General features: G+C 29.2%; 1 long non-coding RNA gene across 1 annotated transcript; it reads left to right on the top strand.

The window, feature by feature from the left end:
* Positions 1-1,659: 1,659 nt before the first annotated feature.
* On the top strand, positions 1,660-18,730 carry LOC119600889. The gene is made up of 3 exons (XR_005231166.1): positions 1,660-2,737; positions 2,996-2,997; positions 18,712-18,730. It is a non-coding gene; the product is annotated as an uncharacterized LOC119600889 (long non-coding RNA).
* The last annotated feature ends 1,199 nt before the right edge of the window (positions 18,731-19,929 follow it).

Below are 19,929 nucleotides of genomic sequence, written 5' to 3'. Positions count from 1 at the left end.
TAAAAACTAGCTATACCCAGTGTGCTTTGCTACGCTAAAGGCAATATAAATAAAACAAATCTTTACCTTTCATATTTACTTTTTCATAGGAAAACCCACTAGCATTATACATATGGGGATTTCATGCTAAGTCACCCAACTTTTGAAACCGATGTCTATCGATCGGGATGGAATTTTACTGCCTCCTATTGGATAGTAGTTTGGACACAATTTTTCAACAAGATCGGTCAAGAACTTTGTGAGTTACAGTGGGTCACAGTTTGAAATTTTTTGCCAAACATACAATAGTAGATGTTTCTTCTTATCTATGTAACGTATCTTAAAGGTACGTTCACACCTATCAAATATTTGATGAAAAAGACTTGACTCATAGAAATCAACATATTGTTTTCCTTTAAATAAATTTTTATTTTCGCAAGCATAATATATCGTTTAAGTTATCAGTTTAGAACGATAATTTGCTATTACAAAAATCATGTAAGATAAAAAAAACATTTGCAAAAAATAGTGGTTTCGTCTTTTCTTTCTCTATTTTAGGCTCGAAAGAAAGATTAGATCTTTTCCTTTAAGAGCTTTTTTGTCATAGTGGGATGCATTCTTATTTATGTGTGAGTCATTATAAAACCTATAGTGAGAAAATAGACAAATTAACCTTTCCGACGGTATGTATGGTAATGCACCCAATATGCTAACATCATGAATAAAATCATCTTTTCATGTGATTTCGCAGAGAACTATAATATGTTCTTCATGCTCAGTGGGGCATAGTCACATTTTTGGAAATTATTCTGGCATTTCGAAACGGGTGTTCCGATCAGGATAATATTTGACATTGGAGTAATTAAGGAGTTTGTATAGTGTTTATAAATAACCGACTTTTGGAAAAACCGGTTTATCGGTTAACCGAAAATTTACCATTTCTAGAAAACCGATTTGTCGGTTAACCAAGTATAAAAAACCGGTTAACCTAAATGTTTGGAAATTTTTAAAATATTATAATATTTAGTTGAAAAATGTCATTTTGCGAAATATTATGAATTACTTAATAAGATATTTGCACTTTTTAGTATAGATATGTACATTAATGTATCATAAGAAAACAAACTTATACAGATCTGAAGATATTGTTGATTTGTTAGGTATATGGAAGTTGCCATAGGAGGGATAAATTGACCTTTGAATATATAATGCATCTATATCAATAAAAAATTGTATGTCCAGGACAATCAAGTATAAATAGTATTCAGCAGCATAAATTCTCGGACAGCGACAACAACCCTTATGTTTCGATAAATAAAGTCCATTTTGAGAACGTTTGAGAATATCCTCGATTTTTATTATACTCACGCAGTAAACAAGTAAGTGCATCCTGCATTATATCATCAAAGTTATAATGATTGGAATTTGTTTAATTTAATTTTTTATTGGTTTAAATGCCAACTTTTTACTAATTTCCTGATTGTCTGAAATTGTAAATCTCCATTTTATATACATAATATATATACATTATATAATATATAATTTGTTTAATTTAATTTGTTAATTGGTTTAAATGCCAACTTCTTACTAATTTCCTGATTGTCTGAAATTGTAAATCTCCATTTTATATACATAATATATGTTTAACATTTCCTAACATTTGTTTAGCAATCTTAGGTCTGTTTTCATATGCACAAACGGAAAATAATGTTTAGAATTATCTATCCAAAATTTTTAAAAATCACAATAAAAAATCAAAGAAAACATACAATTTTGTACTAAAAAGTAGATTTTTTTGAAACTGGTTAACCCAGACTTAAAAACCGGGTAATTCGGTTAACCGAAAACCAATGTTTAAAAAAAACGGTTTGCGAAAAACCTGTTTATTAACCGGTTTGTAAACAATAAGTTTGTATTTCAGTTGAAATTTTTAAAATATACCATATTATATACAGTATTGTTTAAAACCTAAGCAATAAGACCCAGATTCTTTGATTGTCCATCAAAATCTCCTGACTCAAATCCCTTAGAGATGCTGTTCGGCGTTTTGAAGTGCAATTTGAAAATTAAAATTTAAACATTTTGTCATATCTTGGCCCGGGCGTAATTTTGAGCCGATTTTTTTTAGTTAGACAACAATCCGGTAGTTTAGTGTTCTAGTCTAGTAATTATAATTTTTGAAGTTTTAAATGAATTTTTTAACTGCGGAATAGGTTGAATTTAGGCATTTAGAACGAGTTGTATTAGCACTGTTATTAAAGTCATGAAACAAGCTTTCACTTTGCACTACTGCAATTTTTTTTTTTTTTTTGCTGGGGTTTTAAATAGATTTCATGATCATTCATGCATGATTTCAACATTAGCGTGTCACTGGGGTGCACGGGTTCATATGTGAAAAATTAGTTCGGTATTAAAATGAGTGCTTACAACCAATGAACATTCGATGTTCTCAAGCGAATTTTCATTAATGCACTGTATTTATTTAAAAATGAATTAAAAATTGTACATATTTCGATTTAATTATATATATTAAAATTAATTTTTTGATAATTTTAACAAAAATCTAATAAAAAAATAATGTTATATTTAATATTTATTGTATAAAATGCAAGTTTTCGTTAAATTCTAAGAGAATACCAAATTATATTACAATCCCTATAGTCGTTCCCACGACAATCGGTTCTTCGCACCGGAACGACTCGGAGTTCAACGAACAACGACCAAGGATTGTCAACCCAGCCACACCGACTTTACACGTGTCGCTGCTACAACAACAACAACAATCCCTATAGTGGAGTTACGTGAGTGAATTAGGTACATTTTTTCATGCCTTCACTTATGACAAATTTATTAGAATTTAGGCATGTATTTAAAACGCATTAAATAGAATATGTACAAAAGAAATCATGAAAATATCCCTTCTTCTTAAACAACTTCAAACGCGATTTTTATACAAATAAATATTAAAAATAATTATTAGATTTTTGTTAATATTTATTGATGTTACATGACAAAGATGTAGTGTGATGATGAATTGGTTCGATTCAGATTTTAACATTAGCGTGTCATTGATCATGTGTTTATACGAGTATTTCGAATAATCGAACCAATGCAAATGCGATGATTCGAAAATGTTGTTTCATTGGTTCAAGCTATTTGGTTTGTATGGATTTTTGGAAGATATATTGAACATTATTAAGAAAAATATGTATATATTATAATAAATATGGAAAAATATTAATATAATAATCAAAATTATTTCTAATAACACATAAATATCACATATTTGAACTAATTTTCGAAGTTTTAATGAAATTTACCTACTGCGGAATAGATTGAATTTAAGAAGGCATTTAAAATTAGTTGTGTTAGCACTATTGTTGAAAAAAGTCATGAAAATTACATTCGCTTTGCACTACTGCAAATTTTTTTGGTGTGTTGATATATTTTGCAAAAGTTACTCTAAAGTATCTGAAATTTTCTTTGGAAAATTTTTTATTTTTTTATGATTTTTAGATTGAAATATACGTGTATATAAATTTGTAGAGTCCGACCGAACTCAAAATTTCGTTCGGTACCGAACCCGAACTTTGTTCGGTTTTCAAAGTTCGGTGAACACGAACTTTTTTTAATGAAAAATAATACTTTTTTTTGGTTTTTAGACGATTTATTAACAATGATATAATTATCTGTAAGAGCATCATGTTATGATTAAAGTAATGATTGTAGTCTAAACATATTATCGTTATTGTAACAATTTTAAAATATCATATGATTAAATAACGTCAAAATATTTCATCATGATATTTTTGTATTTATCATAATATTGTTATACATGATATTATGATCCAATGTGATCAAAATTTCGTTTTAAATATGTATCGAAATCAAAATGAATTTTATCGAATCAGTAAAATTAGTTTTTAAAAAATAAAAATTATATATACAATACTTAACACAATTCGCAAATTTCAATTTGCCAATTTATATGAAATGTTGGTTCATAAAAAAATTTAAGTATAATTTCATAAAAATACTAGTATTTTTAAGCCTGTTATGAACGTTAGTAATTTTCTAAAGCGAACATTATATGGAGGCCATGTCCAAATGTAAACCGATTTTGTCCATTTTGAATACCAATCAAACTGCAACAATAGTTTAGGTCCTATCGTTCTTTCAAGAGACTGACTGACAGACATGTCTAGATGGTTTGAGAATAAGAACATAGAAAATTTCGATGTTACAAATGAAATCAAAGATTTATAATCGAAAATAGATAATTCAAATTAAATGTTTCACTTTTCTTAGCTTTTTAATCAGTTTCTGGTTAACAGTTTTTCAAATCAGCCGAAAAAACGAACGGTTAAAAAGACGTTTGGTACCTATGTATATCCGAAGTTTATTGTACAGCCAGGATGTATGATAACTTCTGTAAACAGATTTTCAGTATTTTTAAAACTTTTTTGATGATATAAAAATATGATAAAAAAAAAACATTTTATAAAAGGTTCGGCGTTCGGTCAAAATTTCGCCGAACACCGAACATTGACCGAACCTTACTTTTTACCGATCCCGTACCCGAACGTTCGGTCGGACACTATAAATTTGTCATAAGTAAAGGCATGAAAAATTGCACCCATTTCACTCATGTAACTCTACTATAGAAACTGTAATATTTCACTATAGTGAAAATAGTCCATTCTTAACTTTACGAAAAAAAATTCGTAACTACTTTTTTCGTAATATATACGAAAATTTCGTGTATAATATGAAATATTGTTAAATCAACCCCTTTTCTAATTTTACGAAAGTACGAAAACCTGTCGTAATATCTTTTTTCGTATATATTAAGAAACTTTATTTTCTTTTACAAAAATAATTTCATTAAGGCATGTAATATTAACGAAAGTAACGAATTTTTTTCGTAAAAAAATTATTTAGTAATATACAAGAATTATTTTTGATTTCACAAATAAAATTATTTTGTTACGATTTTTTTTTATTTTCGTAATTTCTTTTTCTAAATTTACAATAATTATTTGTAATTTAGAAAAAGATTGCGAATTAAAAAAACAAATTTTTTATGCTTTTTAAAAAAACATAAAAAATTTTACAGAAAATTAGGCAGCTAATTTCCTAAATTTAAAATTACGTTTAATTTAACTCGCTTAAAATTACGAAAATAAAAAAAAAAATCGTAACAAAATAATTTTTTTTGTGAAATCAAAAATAATTCTTGTATATTACTAAATAATTTTTTTACGAAAAAAAATCGTTACTTTCGTTAATATTACATGCCTTAATGAAATTATTTTTGTAAAAGAAAACAAAGTTTCTTAATATATACGAAAAAAGATATTACGACAGGTCTTCGTACTTTCGTAAAATTAGAAAAGGGCTTGATTAAACAATATTTCGTATTATACACGAAATTTTCGTATATATTACGAAAAAAGTAGTTACGAAATTGTTTTTCGTTAAGTTAAGCATGGATTATTTTCACTATAGTGAAATATTACAGTTTCTACATGAGTGAAATGGGTGCAATTTTTCATGCCTTTACTTATGACAAATTTATAGTGTCCGACCGAACGTTCGGGTACGGGTTCGGAGTTCGGTAAAAAGTAAGGTTCGGCGAAATTTTGACCGAACACCGAACGCCGAACTTTTTATAAAATGTTTTTTTTTATCATATTTTTATATCATCAAAAAGTTTTAAAAATGCTGAAAATCTTTTTACAGAAGTTATCATACATCCAAACGCCTTTTTAACCGTTCGTTTTTTCGCCTGATTTGAAAAACTGTTAACCAGAAACTGATTAAAAAGCTAAGAAAAGTGAAACATTTAATTTGAATTATCTAGTTTCGATTATAAATCTTTGATTTCATTTGTAACATCGAAATTTTCTAGATTCTTATTCTCGAACCATCTAGACATGTCTGTCAGTCAGTCAGTCTCTTGAAAGAACGATAGGACCTAAACTATTGTTGCAGTTTGATTGGTATTCAAAATGGACAACATCGGTTTACATTTGGACATGGCCTCCATATAATGTTCGCTTTAGAAAATTACTAACGTTCATAACAGGCTTAAAAATACTAGTATTTTTATGAAATTATGCTTAAATTTTTTTATGAACCAAAATTTCATATAAATTGGCAAATTGAAATTTGCGAATTGTGTTAAGTATTGTATATATATTTTTTATTTTTTTAAAAACTAATTTTACTGATCCGATAAAATTCATTTTGATTTCGATACATATTTAAAACGAAATTTTGATCACATTGGATCATAATATATAATATAATATAACAATATTATGATAAATAAAAAAATATCATGATGAAATATTTTGACGGTATTTAATCATATGATATTTTAAAATTGTTACAAGTTTGTACAAAGTTCGGGTTCGGCCGAACTTTCAAATTTACCGAAGTTCGGGTTCGGTGTTCGGTACCGAACGAAATTTTAAGTTCGGTCGGACTCTACAAATTTATATACACGTATATTTCAATCTAAAAATCATAAAGAAATAAAAAATTTTCCAAAAAAAATTTCAGATACTTTAGAGTAACTTTTGCAAAATATATCAACACACCAAAAAAATTTGCAGTAGTGCAAAGCGAATGTAATTTTCATGACTTTTTTCAACAATAGTGCTAACACAACTAATTTTAAATGCCTTCTTAAATTCAATCTATTCCGCAGTAGGTAAATTTCATTAAAACTTCGAAAATTAGTTCAAATATGTGATATTTATGTGTTATTAGAAATAATTTTGATTATTATATTAATATTTTTCCATATTTATTATAATATATATGTACATATTTTTCTTAATAATGTTCAATATATCTTCCAAAAATCCATACAAACCAAATAGCTTGAACCAATGAAACAACATTTTCGAATCATCGCATTTGCATTGGTTCGATTATTCGAAATACTCGTATAAACACATGATCGCCAATGACACGCTAATGTTAAAATCTGAATCGAACCAATTCATCATCACACTACATCTTTTGTCATGTAACATTTTGCTGGGAAGTTTGTTGTATAATTAACATATTTAGTTCTTGACCATCTTGTTGAAAGATGTGTCTAAGCTACTAACCAATAGGACTAACATTGATAACATTGGTATTGATACCGTTATAATAACGGTATTGTATCGGTATGATACTGGTATAAGGGTAAACGGTATTTGAATACCGGTATTTATATCGATAAAATGATTTCGGTATCGGTATCAAAACCGATATTCAATTTTAAACGCTATTTAGTCGGTATGATAATAATAACGGATTTGGTTGCCTGAATTTTATAATATATAATTTTTTCTAAAAACAATAGGTACCCAATATGCACTCAAATATTACAAATTCAGGGGCTTGAATTTTAATTAGAATTCAACTCTTATTCCAGTTATGTTTTCTAGTTGATGAAAATTTTAAATTTTTCTTGAAACTTTTTTTCTGTCAAACAAAACAGAAACAAAAATAAAAAATATTGATGAATTATTTCAAGACCATGGTGTTTTATTTGGAGTTTAAAGATTATGATGTAAAATGTGTGCTTTCTAATAATTGACTGTGAATATTATTTATTTGATAATGTAATATAGGGTGCAGTGTTATAAAGCCATAGGCAATAAAGTCATATGGCCTTATATCTCAATGAAATAAGAGATAAGGCCATACGGCTTTATTTCCATGTAAGGAATGAAATAAAACCATTATGGTGTTGTTGCTCATTTAAATTTTTTTATAATTAAAATTTATTTGATTTCTTTTATTTTAAATGCAATATAGAGAGCACCTGCAGCGTATGTCGCGGACACGCCGGTCGCGCTGGTTCAATCTCCTCTACCATATATTTTCAACACTTGGCAATGGCGGCGTCATGAAATAACTCCCTATGATTAAACTCCCTAATTTAAAAATTAAGAAAACCTAAACGAAATGAAATAACTCCCTAATTTAATACATATGAAAAACTAACAAATTATGGAACAATTAGTTTTTAATGATATTTCTAAAAGAAAGTAGTTCGCGCATACTATCGAGTGAGGCACCAAAGATTAATACATTTCAGTTTAATCGCTTTATAACTTCTTAAATAGCTAGGGCTTTCTTCTCTATGGTATGTTCAACAACAGCTTCGCTTAATAAATATATCCGGGCGCAAGGACTTTCTACTCTATGGTATGTCCAACAACGGCTTCGCTTAATAAATATTTCCTAAATAGCCGGCCTACGGCCGGATGCAAGGATTTCCCACTCTATAATATGACCAACACCGACTTCGCTTAGTACAGATTTCCTAAATTACCGGCCTAAGGCGAACACTCTTGATACAGGGAGAGTGTATTCTTAGCGAAGCTGGTGTCCAATGTGGAATTATTTCATAATGAAATAACTCCCCATTTTAAATGTGAAATAATGTCCCAAAAAACGAATTAAATCCCCAAATTTCGTTGTTTTTGCTTTCTGAACAAATTTTTAGGGAGTTATTTCATTTTTGTTTTGGGGAGTTATTTCATGACGCCGTGAAACAATGCCCCAAAAAGCGAATTAAATCCCCAAATTTCGTTGTTATTGCTTTCTGAACAAATTTTTAGGGAGTTATTTCATTTTTTCTTTGGGAAGTTATTTTGCGGGGTGTTATTTCACGCCGACAATGTCAACTCAATCTTTTGGCAATTTGAAACTGTAACAATTACACTATTATGGCGTTATTTCCACTTTGGTTATTAAACAATTATGGTAATATTGCACTCGAGTGAAGACAATAAAGACATATGGTTTCATTTTCCACTCCATTGAGAAATAAGGCCATATGGCTTTATAGCCTATGGATTTATAACATTGCACCTATCAATAGTGGTATTACATACAGAACCCCACAATTGAATTCCGTATGTCAAAATTGGTTTTAATACAGTTTTATACAGGATGACTTTATTGTCAAGATTTAGTTTATATTGGTAGTTCATTAGCCAGTGCAGACTAGATGCTTTTAACTTCATACAAAGTCTCTTGATTTCAATATGACGACGCCAAGTAAGTCGTCTATCTAAATGTATTCCAAGGTATGTGACATAATCAGACTGGTGTTTGTTAAAATTATTAAGTGTAACAGGAGGGTAATTTACCCTTCTCAGTGCGAATGTAACGGGTTTGCTCTTCAACTCGTTGACCCGTATTCTCCAGTTTTTCAACCAAGTCTCCACACATCTAAGGTTAGGCTTGTCAGACGTACTGTTTTCAGCAGTATGCGTACTTGTTTTTAGTAATTGTACTTTTAACTGCATAACCCCTAAAGAAGTACGCAAATGTACTTCTTTTTAGTATTTGTACTTCTTTTTTGAATTTAACCATAATTTTATAGATGTATGTACAAATATTCTATAGAATCGCTATTTAAGGACTTCAGAGATACATAGTTTGAAAGTGGATTTACTAAGCTCAAAAAGGCAAATTCAACTATAAGAGGTTTTCGATGCATTTGTCATGCATAAAATAGAGCGTTTATTCAAAATACTTTAATGTTGTTAAATTTTGATTAAGATATCACTGTAATGAAAGTTTTTAATGAATTTTCGGCATAAAAAAAGACTGCAAATGTGAAGGACATGTTTGAATGTTAAAATGTAATGCATAATGCTCCGTCGTGTAGGTACCTATTCGTAATTGTAATTTAGTAATTGTACTTTTAACTGCATAACCCCTAAAGAAGTACGCAAATGTACTTCTTTTTAGTATTTGTACTTCTTTTTTGAATTAAACCATAATTTTATAGATGTATGTACAAATATTCTATAGAATCGCTATTTAAGGACTTCAGAGATACATAGTTTGAAAGTGGATTTACTAAGCTCAAAAAGGCAAATTCAACTATAAGAGGTTTTCGATGCATTTGTCATGCATAAAATAGAGCGTTTATTCAAAATACTTTAATGTTGTTAAATTTTGATTAAGATATCACTGTAATGAAAGTTTTTAATGAATTTTCGGCATAAAAAAAGACTGCAAATGTGAAGGACATGTTTGAATGTTAAAATGTAATGCATAATGCTCCGTCGTGTAGGTACCTATTCGATAGCTTTATCCAGTTCCGGTGTGGAACGATTTTTAAAAAACTATACTGCCATTCATATTTTTCGTAGCAGGGTGGCTAATTTTTCGAAAATTAGGTATCTGAGGATGTTTGAAGAATGACAAATTTAAATAACAGAGTAAAAGTTGTAACGTTTTTGTAACAGTTAGAGATAGATAATTTTTATATTTTACTGGACATTTTTTCTCCATAAAAAGATATCAAACATATCGCACACCTAGTACAAAAGTGACACAACTCAAAATTTTATTTTTGCGTTTTTATATTCTTTAAGCCTTAAGTTTAAGCCTTAAACTATACACAAGATACTTGTTTAACTCTACAAAAATATTAGTGTATTTTGTTGTTGTTAACTGTTCAAGAAAAAACGTTATGTCTTTCTTTATCTTTCAGAATTTGTAAAAAATTTGTTTCCTTTTCTTTAAAAAATTTTTTTGAGTTGTGTCACTTTTGTACTGGGTGTGCGATATGTTCACAACAAATGGTTAATATTTGAAAATGTAAACAAACCAAACGAAACTAAAATTTAGGGAAATTTACAGAAAAATTTTTTTAAAGAAAATATATAAATTAATAGCACACTAATATTAAAAAAATGATTTGTTATTGGATTAATTTTATTGTCATAAATTAGTTTTATATAAGTTTTTTTGTGAAAAATCATAGCAACCAATGTCATTATAGAGTTTTTAGAACAATTTAATTTAATTTTTTTGAAAATAAACAATTGTACTTTTTTTATTCAATTGTACTACTTTTTTAACTACGATGTACGTTTTTCGTTGATTTCAAATCTGGCAAGCCTATCTAAGGTAGTCGGCCAGTTGACTATATGCTATATGTGGGTATTCAATGTAAACAAGTTTTATATGAACCAAAATCGGTCCAAAAAGTTATGATAGGTCAATAATTTACCGTACCCCTCATATAAGGTCCTCTTCAGAAAATTTGATGGGGAGGATTTAGAAAATTACTAGTATACTTAAGAACATAATTCTTCATTCCGAATTTAATGAGGACTAATCTAAAACTGACCCTAGCCCCTATAAAAGGTTCCCTTCAGGAAAGAGTTTTGGTTATTAAAATACGAGTTTTCCTTATTTAAAAATACGAGTATAGCGATGAAATTTGACATAAACAAAAATTTGACAAAACAAAATCTATAAAATTATAAAAAATCAAATTAATATTGATTGAGAAAAGGTACTTTTTTTCTGATTGATATTTTATACGAAGTTTTCATTAATGAAATAGGAGGAAAGAGAAAAGTAAGAAATTTGTATTAATGATTGGGCTGAAATTGATACTAAAGTGGCTGCGACAAAAGTTTAGGAATTTATTTTCTCAATGCTTACTAAACCCAATCGTTCAAAGTGTTCATATGGATGTCAAAATTGAGGACTCTAGTTGTACCAGAGATATACATATATAGAAACCGTGTTTTGGTTAATCGAAAATTGAGCATTTCTAGAAAGCTGGTTTGTCGATTAACCCAGTATAAAAAACTGGTTAAACCGTTTAACCAAAATGTTAATGTTAATATATGTACTACCATTTTGTTAAAAAAGGGCACAAATTTTACAACATTCTGAACAATTAATTCTTTGGGGCTCCAAAGTAAAGCTGCTCCGGCCGACAAAATCGGGGAGTAAAGAGACGGACGAGGTGGAAGCAACCAAATCTCTGCTCACCGGCATGAAGCTCACCGAGCCTGCTGAAAACCCCTGAAGATGGCGCTAAAGATAGTGCAAATTAATTTCAAGCACTCAAATGCGCTTCCTCCTAGCTGAGAAAGCTTTAAGAACCCTGTGTCACGGACTCAGAAGTTAAATGGTTCCCAGCCTCTACATACAACATACATACCCTAAGAAGAAGAAGCAACCAAATCTCTGCTCACCGGCATGAAGCTCACCGAGCCTGCTGAAAACTCCTGAAGATGGCGCTAAAAATAGTGCAAATTAATTTCAAGCACTCAAATGCGCTTCCTCCTAGCTGAGGAAGCTTTAAGAACCCTGTGTTACGGACTCAGAAGTTAAATGGTTCCCAGCCTCTACATACAACATACCCTATGCAAGAAGTAATGGTAAGATACGATTATCTCTAATTGCTAAAAAATCCATTAACATTTTTCTTTGTACGCAGGACCTAACAGTCGCAAAGGTCGAGCTACCGCACAACAGAAACTTCATTATTATATCAAGTTATATGGTAAATGAAAAGACAGCACCACCAGACGAAGTGAGCGATCTCCTGGCCAAAGTTGGGGCATCTAATGATATAATCCTGGGCTGCCAATGACAATGCCAGTCATTCGATCTGGTGTAACAGCAAAATTAATGAATGGGGTGAGTCGATGTTCAATTTCATTCATACGGACAATTACAATGGGTGGGATGAACCAATTGGTTCAAGTACAAAGGGGTCCTCAGACATAAGCTTAAGACAATACCAATGCACTTTTTTAAAATCTCCAAAAATTGTGGAATTAAAATTATAGTTTCTTAAAATTTCAAAAAATCGAGTCACAACTTGTCAAAATCGATGCTTGAAATTTTGCTAAAATAGAATAAGGGCTTATATCCATCCATGTATTTTTGTTGAATACGTGTAGAATTAAATGATTTTCTACATAATTACAATTAATTATTTTCTATCAAACAGATTTAATTTTTCTTGCCTGGCAGGGACATGCTTAACAGCTAGTATACTACAATGCTTCATTTCAATAAAAAAAGGCAAACACAGGACAAAGTTTCGGACTTTTGAGAGGTCCCTTCGGGTTGCACGTGGTACGAAGAGACGTAATCGGTAGACCGATATACGAATCCACAAATAAGCCGAGGACTTGTTTCTACTCACAGAAAACATATTATGGTAAATCTGGTATGAACAGAGTAAACCCTGAACATACCTGACACACTCACTCTAGGTGTACGGATAGGTGAGGCTCGCATACCATCCCGTATCATATACACTTAACACCAACTCATTTCCACAGTTACTCCTCTGTGGGGTATCTGTTGTCTTGGCAACAGCTCCGAACATATCCCGTATTATAGCCTTTACCTTGTTTCTGTGTTTGTCCTGTGTTTGCCTTTTAAGCAAGGGGTAGCAATGGTCAAATGGATTTTTTTCATACTTTGCAATATAATTTCTACGAATTTAAAACTAACATACGCAACATTTTAATAAGTTTATACCCATAACTAACAGATTCCAACAGTTTTTGATATATACATAGCTTAAAAATAGTATATTTTCCTCTTGTAAACGCATATCCAATCTTTGTGATATTTTTATTTTATTTTTTTTTTTCTTCTTCCATAAATTTGTTTATTCCAATTGAGAGCGACATACATACATATGTATATGTTTAAGATAACTTTTTTTTATTTTTCGTTGTATGTCGGTTTGAAACCACTAACACAATTATTATTGTGTTGTAGCTTAATAAGTTCCAAAAGTCTGTTAGTAAGAGAATCTTTATCGGGATTGTGTTTAAGACTTATTTTATACAAATATATACATACATATGTTTGTATGAATGTATGTATGTACAAATATTGAGATATATATTACTACAACGGTTTTTTAACAGTCTGAGATACTAGTTTAATATTAGTAGTTCAATGACATTAAATACAAGCGTAAACTCATATATAAGTAAGTAGAGATACGCATGTATTAGATTATTGTATTATAGATTTACTGAGGTGAACAATTTTATCTTATGAACTTATGAATTGTGCTTTTTATCGATCTTTTTATGTCTTCGTTTCACAAATTGTTAGAAATAAAAAATGTAGTTTTATGAAGGTTTCTTAAGAGTGATTTAAGTTTTTTGAGTAGTGTATTGGTCAAGGTTTTCAAAGATTTTATTTCAATGAAACTTATATAAGTAATTTTTTTGGCTATTCTACTAATAACATTATACTAGAAGTAAAATCTTCTCTAAAGATTCTTTAAAATTTAAATAATTAATTGTTTGTTTATAACTGTCATATATGTCTTAAAATATTTTTCAATAAATGAAAAAACTTTTGTTGATTAAATTACAGCACACTTGATTTTTTTATAATTTAATTTTCTGTTCTCATAATGTTAATCACAAGTATATTAAGATGTAATGCAAAAAAAATTTATTAAAAATTTAAACTTCATATCCAGATTTTATATACAAGTAAATCAAATTATAAGTTACACAAAGTAAGGCACACAACATTGGTTACAATTCCGAGTACTCTGAAAATTTTCTGTGGGGGAGTTAAATATTTGTTTTGTCGTACAGTAAATGTTTTTAAGGCGATATATGAATTAATTTTTTCCATTCGTGCAGGTATCCTACAAATTCCCATTAACTCAAGATGTTGAATGTTTAATTTTATGTTTTCAGTGCCTGTGTTCTGTAACTCTCGCATCGAGAATTTTCTCGCATCAAACAGTGAAATTGAAGAAAAAACACTGTGAATTGAAACAAAATATAATTTCTCCCATACAAGTGTTTTTGTAATTTATTTTTGTGAGAACTATCTATCATTTAAGTTTTTTGACGTAGGATATTGGAAGTTTGTGAGTAAAAGTGTTTCTGTAAGAAAATTTTTTGAGAAGTTTCTCACATGAACTGTCAAAAAAACTCACATTTTAAAACGGTGCGGAAAGGAAAATTTTATGAAAAAAAGTTTAATTTAAACATGTATTGTAAGAAATAAAAAAAAAAATAATGTTGTTTTTATAATAAATTAAGATAAAAATTAATATTATTAACTAATTTTTAGAAAATAGGAATAATTTCTAATATACAGAAGCTAAAGCTGGAAAAGTACGTGGGCATAAACCTAGAATTTACCAGGGGACAATTCAGTGGGATAATTGTTTTAAATATTTTTAATTTAATTTCAATATTTTTGTTTATTTAATCTTTGTTTATAAATTTGTTTGGCAAATTTTTGTTTTTATCTTTTTATTTTTATGTTTTTGACAGGTATTTTATTGGAAATTTCCAATAAAAACGTAATTCATGTTGCCTCTTTTCCAGAGTTGTGACTTATTTCAAATAAATTTATTTAAAATGAAAATAAAAATATGTATTATATTTTGAATTAAATTCTTTTTTCCTCAAATAATATTTCATATTTAATTTAAAACGTTTCAAATACATACGTTTTTGTATTTGTAAAATACAAAATATTCTTGGAAATTTTGTTGGAAAAATAAGCAATTTGCTAAATTTTATATATCTAAATGAAGGTTAGCGCAAGGCATCGCAAAGCATCGAGTTGTACGCGGGAACGCGTTGTAGGTTATTCTGACAGACATATGTATAATATCTCGCTTAGCGCTTATTAATAATATACTAAGTGGTAATTTTCATGTAGCTGAAAATTCCGTATCAAACCTTATTTTCGTGGAGCATTTTGCTTTTGTTTAAATTGTTATTCATTTGAACCATTAAAAAACTTGTATTATTTGAGTAAAATATTTTGAAAATAGTTATTTATATTTTTCATCTCAAAGAAATTGATTTGATTATTTTCTATGTTTATTTCAAATATCTATTTTTTACAACTCTGCTCTTTTATGCCTACTCGATGCAAAAGCTTTTCGATCAAGTTACAGAACACAGGCACTGGGTTCAAAAAATCCGAATTTTGGATTAAGTATGCGATATGTCAATAAATAGGAAACAATATTTTATGAAGTTTTTTTCTAACAATAAATTTTTTTTAATTTTTCCAAAAAATACGCATTTTATAACAATTTTATTCATAAATTACAGAACGCCCCTGGTGACAAAAAGTAAAAACTAAACAACAACAAGTAAGAGTGTTATATTCGGCTATGCCGAATCTTATATACCCACCATCAAACCTCGTTTGACTCGAATGAAACTTACTTATGTCGAATTTCATCTATATACTCGTATATTTAGGCCAGTTTTAAGCGTTAGAGTAATTTTCTGAAGGGGACCTTATAAAGGGGGGTAGGGTCAATTATGGGTCGATCCTCATAAAATTTGGTAGACAGAATTTAGTTCGTATTAAATTTTTTTGTGTCGAATTTCATCGCTACACTCGTATTTTTAAACCATTAATGAGCGTTGCAGTCATTTTCTGAAGGGGACCTTATATGGGGGGATAGGGTCAATCATGGACCGATCCTCATAAAATTTTTTAGATAGATTTTGACTCGTATGAAACTTACTTATGTCGAATTTCATCTATATACTAGTATTTTTAAGCCAGTAATGAGCGTTAAAGTCATTTTCTGAAGGGGACCTTATATGGGGGTAGGGTCAATTATGGACCGATCCTCATAAAATTTTGCATAGTGATTTTGGATCATAAGAAACATACTTATGTCGAATTTCATCGCTATATTCGTATTTTTAAACAAGTTATGGCTGTTAAAGCTGCTTTGTATGGGGGCTATTCGAAAACGTGGACCGATATTGCCCATTTCAATACCAAACAAACCTTACATATAAGAAATATTTATGTGAAATTTCAACCCTCTAGCTCTTTCCATTCGGACTCTATCGTGCTTTCAACAGACAGACAGACGGACAGACCACAAAAGTGGGTCTATGACCAATATTTCGATGTGTTACAAACGGAATGACAAAATCAATATACCCCCCATCTTTTTTGATGGTGGGTATAAAAACATTTGATAAACGTTGTTTTTGTTTTCAGACCTTAACAAGCGAACGCAACGTATTCAGAAACAAACACAACGTTGCTGTTGTATTCTTGCACCAGCAAGCGAAAAATTATCATCTTTGTACGGATTTTTGCTCATATCTCCGTTATTTGTGGACCGATTTTGTTGATTTTAGAAAATTGATTTCAACAGACAGACGGGCGAACATGGCTTAATCGACTCTGCAATCTATAAGGATCCGGGTCGGAAAATTATATTATAAAAAATAATAAAATAGGTACAATTTTCACCCCTTAGTTGGGATATCCAAAAAGTTCTGGATATATATTTTTATTTTTTTGATTAGTTACGAATGGATGAAAAATACAGTTTTACTCGTTTACTCCCTAAAAGAGCCAAATTTCAAAAAAGTTCCAGACACCTGTGAACAACGATGACTATTAAAGTGTGTTTCCTATGTACTGATTTCTATTAACATGTGAATGGATAAGCTCCCACTACGATATTGCAACTTTTTACAATAAAATGTTTATTACTTCAATGGGAGAAAAAAGTACCAAAAGGGGGAAAAACGGGAAATTTGATTTTATTCACACTCACTGAATCAATTTTGATAAAATTGGAGAAATTGATAGATTTAATAACACTAAATATACCAATGGGATGTTTCTTGGAACTCCGGTATAAAGGACTTTTGCTACTTTTTCGTTCTTTAAAAGGTAATTTTTGAATTTTCTATAATATTGAACATAAGAACATGAAATTAAGCATGTAGTGCCCCAAGTAAGTGAGAACCATAAAATGGGACTTTTTGGTATTTTTCTTTCTCCAGAATGTAATATTGAACATAGAAACATGAAATTAGGAATGTAGAGCCCAGAGAAAATGAGAATCTATAAAATGGAATTTTGGCATGTAGAGACCAAAGTAAATGAACCCATGAATGGGGTCTTTTTGGTACTTTTTCATTCTTTAACTGGTACTTTTTGTGTTTTCTATAATATTAAACCTAGAAACATGAAATTAAGCATGTAGAGCCCGAAGTAAATGAGAACCTATAAAAGGGAAATTTTTGGTACTTTTTGTTCTTCAATAGGTACTTTTTGAATTTTCTATAATATTGATTTAGAAATATTGAACCTAAGAACCTGTATGAAAATCTATAAAAGTGGACTTTTTGATACTGCAGATATACATATACAGTGAATCAATTAAGTAATTTGCCTATGTAAAATTTTATAAATTTTAAGAAAAAACTTTATCTGAACAATTATTTTTAGCAAAATAAAGCAATTTGTTTGTTGTATTTTTTAAAGAATATCTTATATTTTAATTTTCTACCATAAAAAGTAAAATCGTGATATTAATTAATGAGATTTTTGATAAAATGTGAACGTATTGTTAATATTTAAGGTCAATAAAGTATTTTGCTTTTTAGGTTTTTTGTTCATTTTTTTAATATTGCTGCATTATTTTATAAAATTTAATATTTTTATTACTCCTATGTATTAGAATAACATTTTTTAGATATTTTAGTAGTGGAACGACTAAGTTTGGACATTTCTTAACCGATTTATTATCCTATATACCTATAAGAATTTTTCAATATTTGACTTAACATGAAATCTATCGTTTCTTTGATTTAATTTCGAAAATAATAAGTAATTTTGAATTGGATACATGATATATTAGGAAATCAATGGATTTGGACCTAGAAAAAAATTTTAGTGGGGTATAAATCTATAGATTATAACAAACATAATCTGGGTTTTTGGTCATTTTGTATTGATAAACAAAAACTACATTACGGAAACCCCATCTATTTGGGGAGTACTGTGTGAATTTCATTTAGAATTGTATAATATTGATTCTTATTCAATAAAGCTAACACTAAGTACCATCCTAGCCACTCTAAGTATGGGGATATCACCGTATACCACTAGAGAACTATTACATGCTAGAATCTTGATATTCTACCTCATATTTTGAATGCATTATTTTATGAATAAAATACAGTAGGCGTAGTTGGATTTGGATAGTTATTCTTGATTTGGGTACTAACTATATATAAGTGTATGTATTAGCTGAAAAATATTGCTTTTGTGGATCTTAGGTGATGAGAACCGCCTATATTTGTAAATATCTAAATTAAGTATTTTCCCGTACCACACGATAATTCACTTTATATTGTTTCCAAGCAACCTAAGGTCTGTTTAGAGGTCTAAATTTAAACATAATTTAAATCTAAATTAAGTATTTTCCCGTACCACACGATAATTCACTTTATATTGTTTCCAAGCAACCTAAGGTCTGTTTAGAGGTCTAAATTTAAACATAGTGTTCTTTTAAGTTCGTATATGGACTTTGGAGAAGATAAATGAGGACTTCAATGGTTTTTGCTTGGATACAAGTCGCTCTCCTTTGGCAGTTAAAGATTTTGAAAGATAACTCGGTGCATTTGTTTAAATAATTCTTTGTGTTATTTCATCAATTTCTATATTTTATATTTTTTAATGATTGATTAAACATCTCATAATTGAATTTCATTGATTTATACTTGTTCTAAAAATCTAAACTAATTTTTTATATTGGAATTGCCTCATTATTTCCCTTTAAACATTTTTAACGCAAATAACTACACAGTTTCACACAATAAGGATATGATTTTTGAAAATTACAATTGAAAAATACTTAACACGTGTCCTTTTAACAATAAAACAATAAATTCCAAAAAGCAATTAAAAAATAATTTGAAAAACCCAACGAAATTAATTGGAAATTTTAATATGCAAAATACTTTATTGACGTGCAAATTCTGATGAAAAGTAATAAAATGCAACAACAAATGCACAAAAATTCTTATTTTAATATATTTTTCTTGGTTTTCCCATTCTACACAATCTCTATTTTCAATTGGAAAACATAAAATTACTTTTTACCTGTTTTTTTGAATTTTATTTATGAACAAAAAACAAAATTCTCTTAAAAAAAAGTAGGCAAAAAACTTAGTTGATTCACTGTACATATGTATATTGGACTGACTAAAAATTTACAAACATATTACTGAGACTATAAATATCATAGTCTATAACATTTTGGCCTTACAACAGAAATAATCAGTCTTAAAGCACAAAATTACTAATTTTGCCCGTTTTGCGCCC

The sequence above is a fragment of the Lucilia sericata genome, unplaced genomic scaffold (genome assembly GCF_015586225.1).
Source record: "Lucilia sericata isolate MDLA Ls3-8-SP2 unplaced genomic scaffold, ASM1558622v1 Contig000126F_arrow, whole genome shotgun sequence".
Classification (NCBI taxonomy): Eukaryota; Metazoa; Arthropoda; class Insecta; order Diptera; family Calliphoridae; genus Lucilia; species Lucilia sericata.
This window is presented reverse-complemented; position numbering and strand designations above follow the sequence as displayed.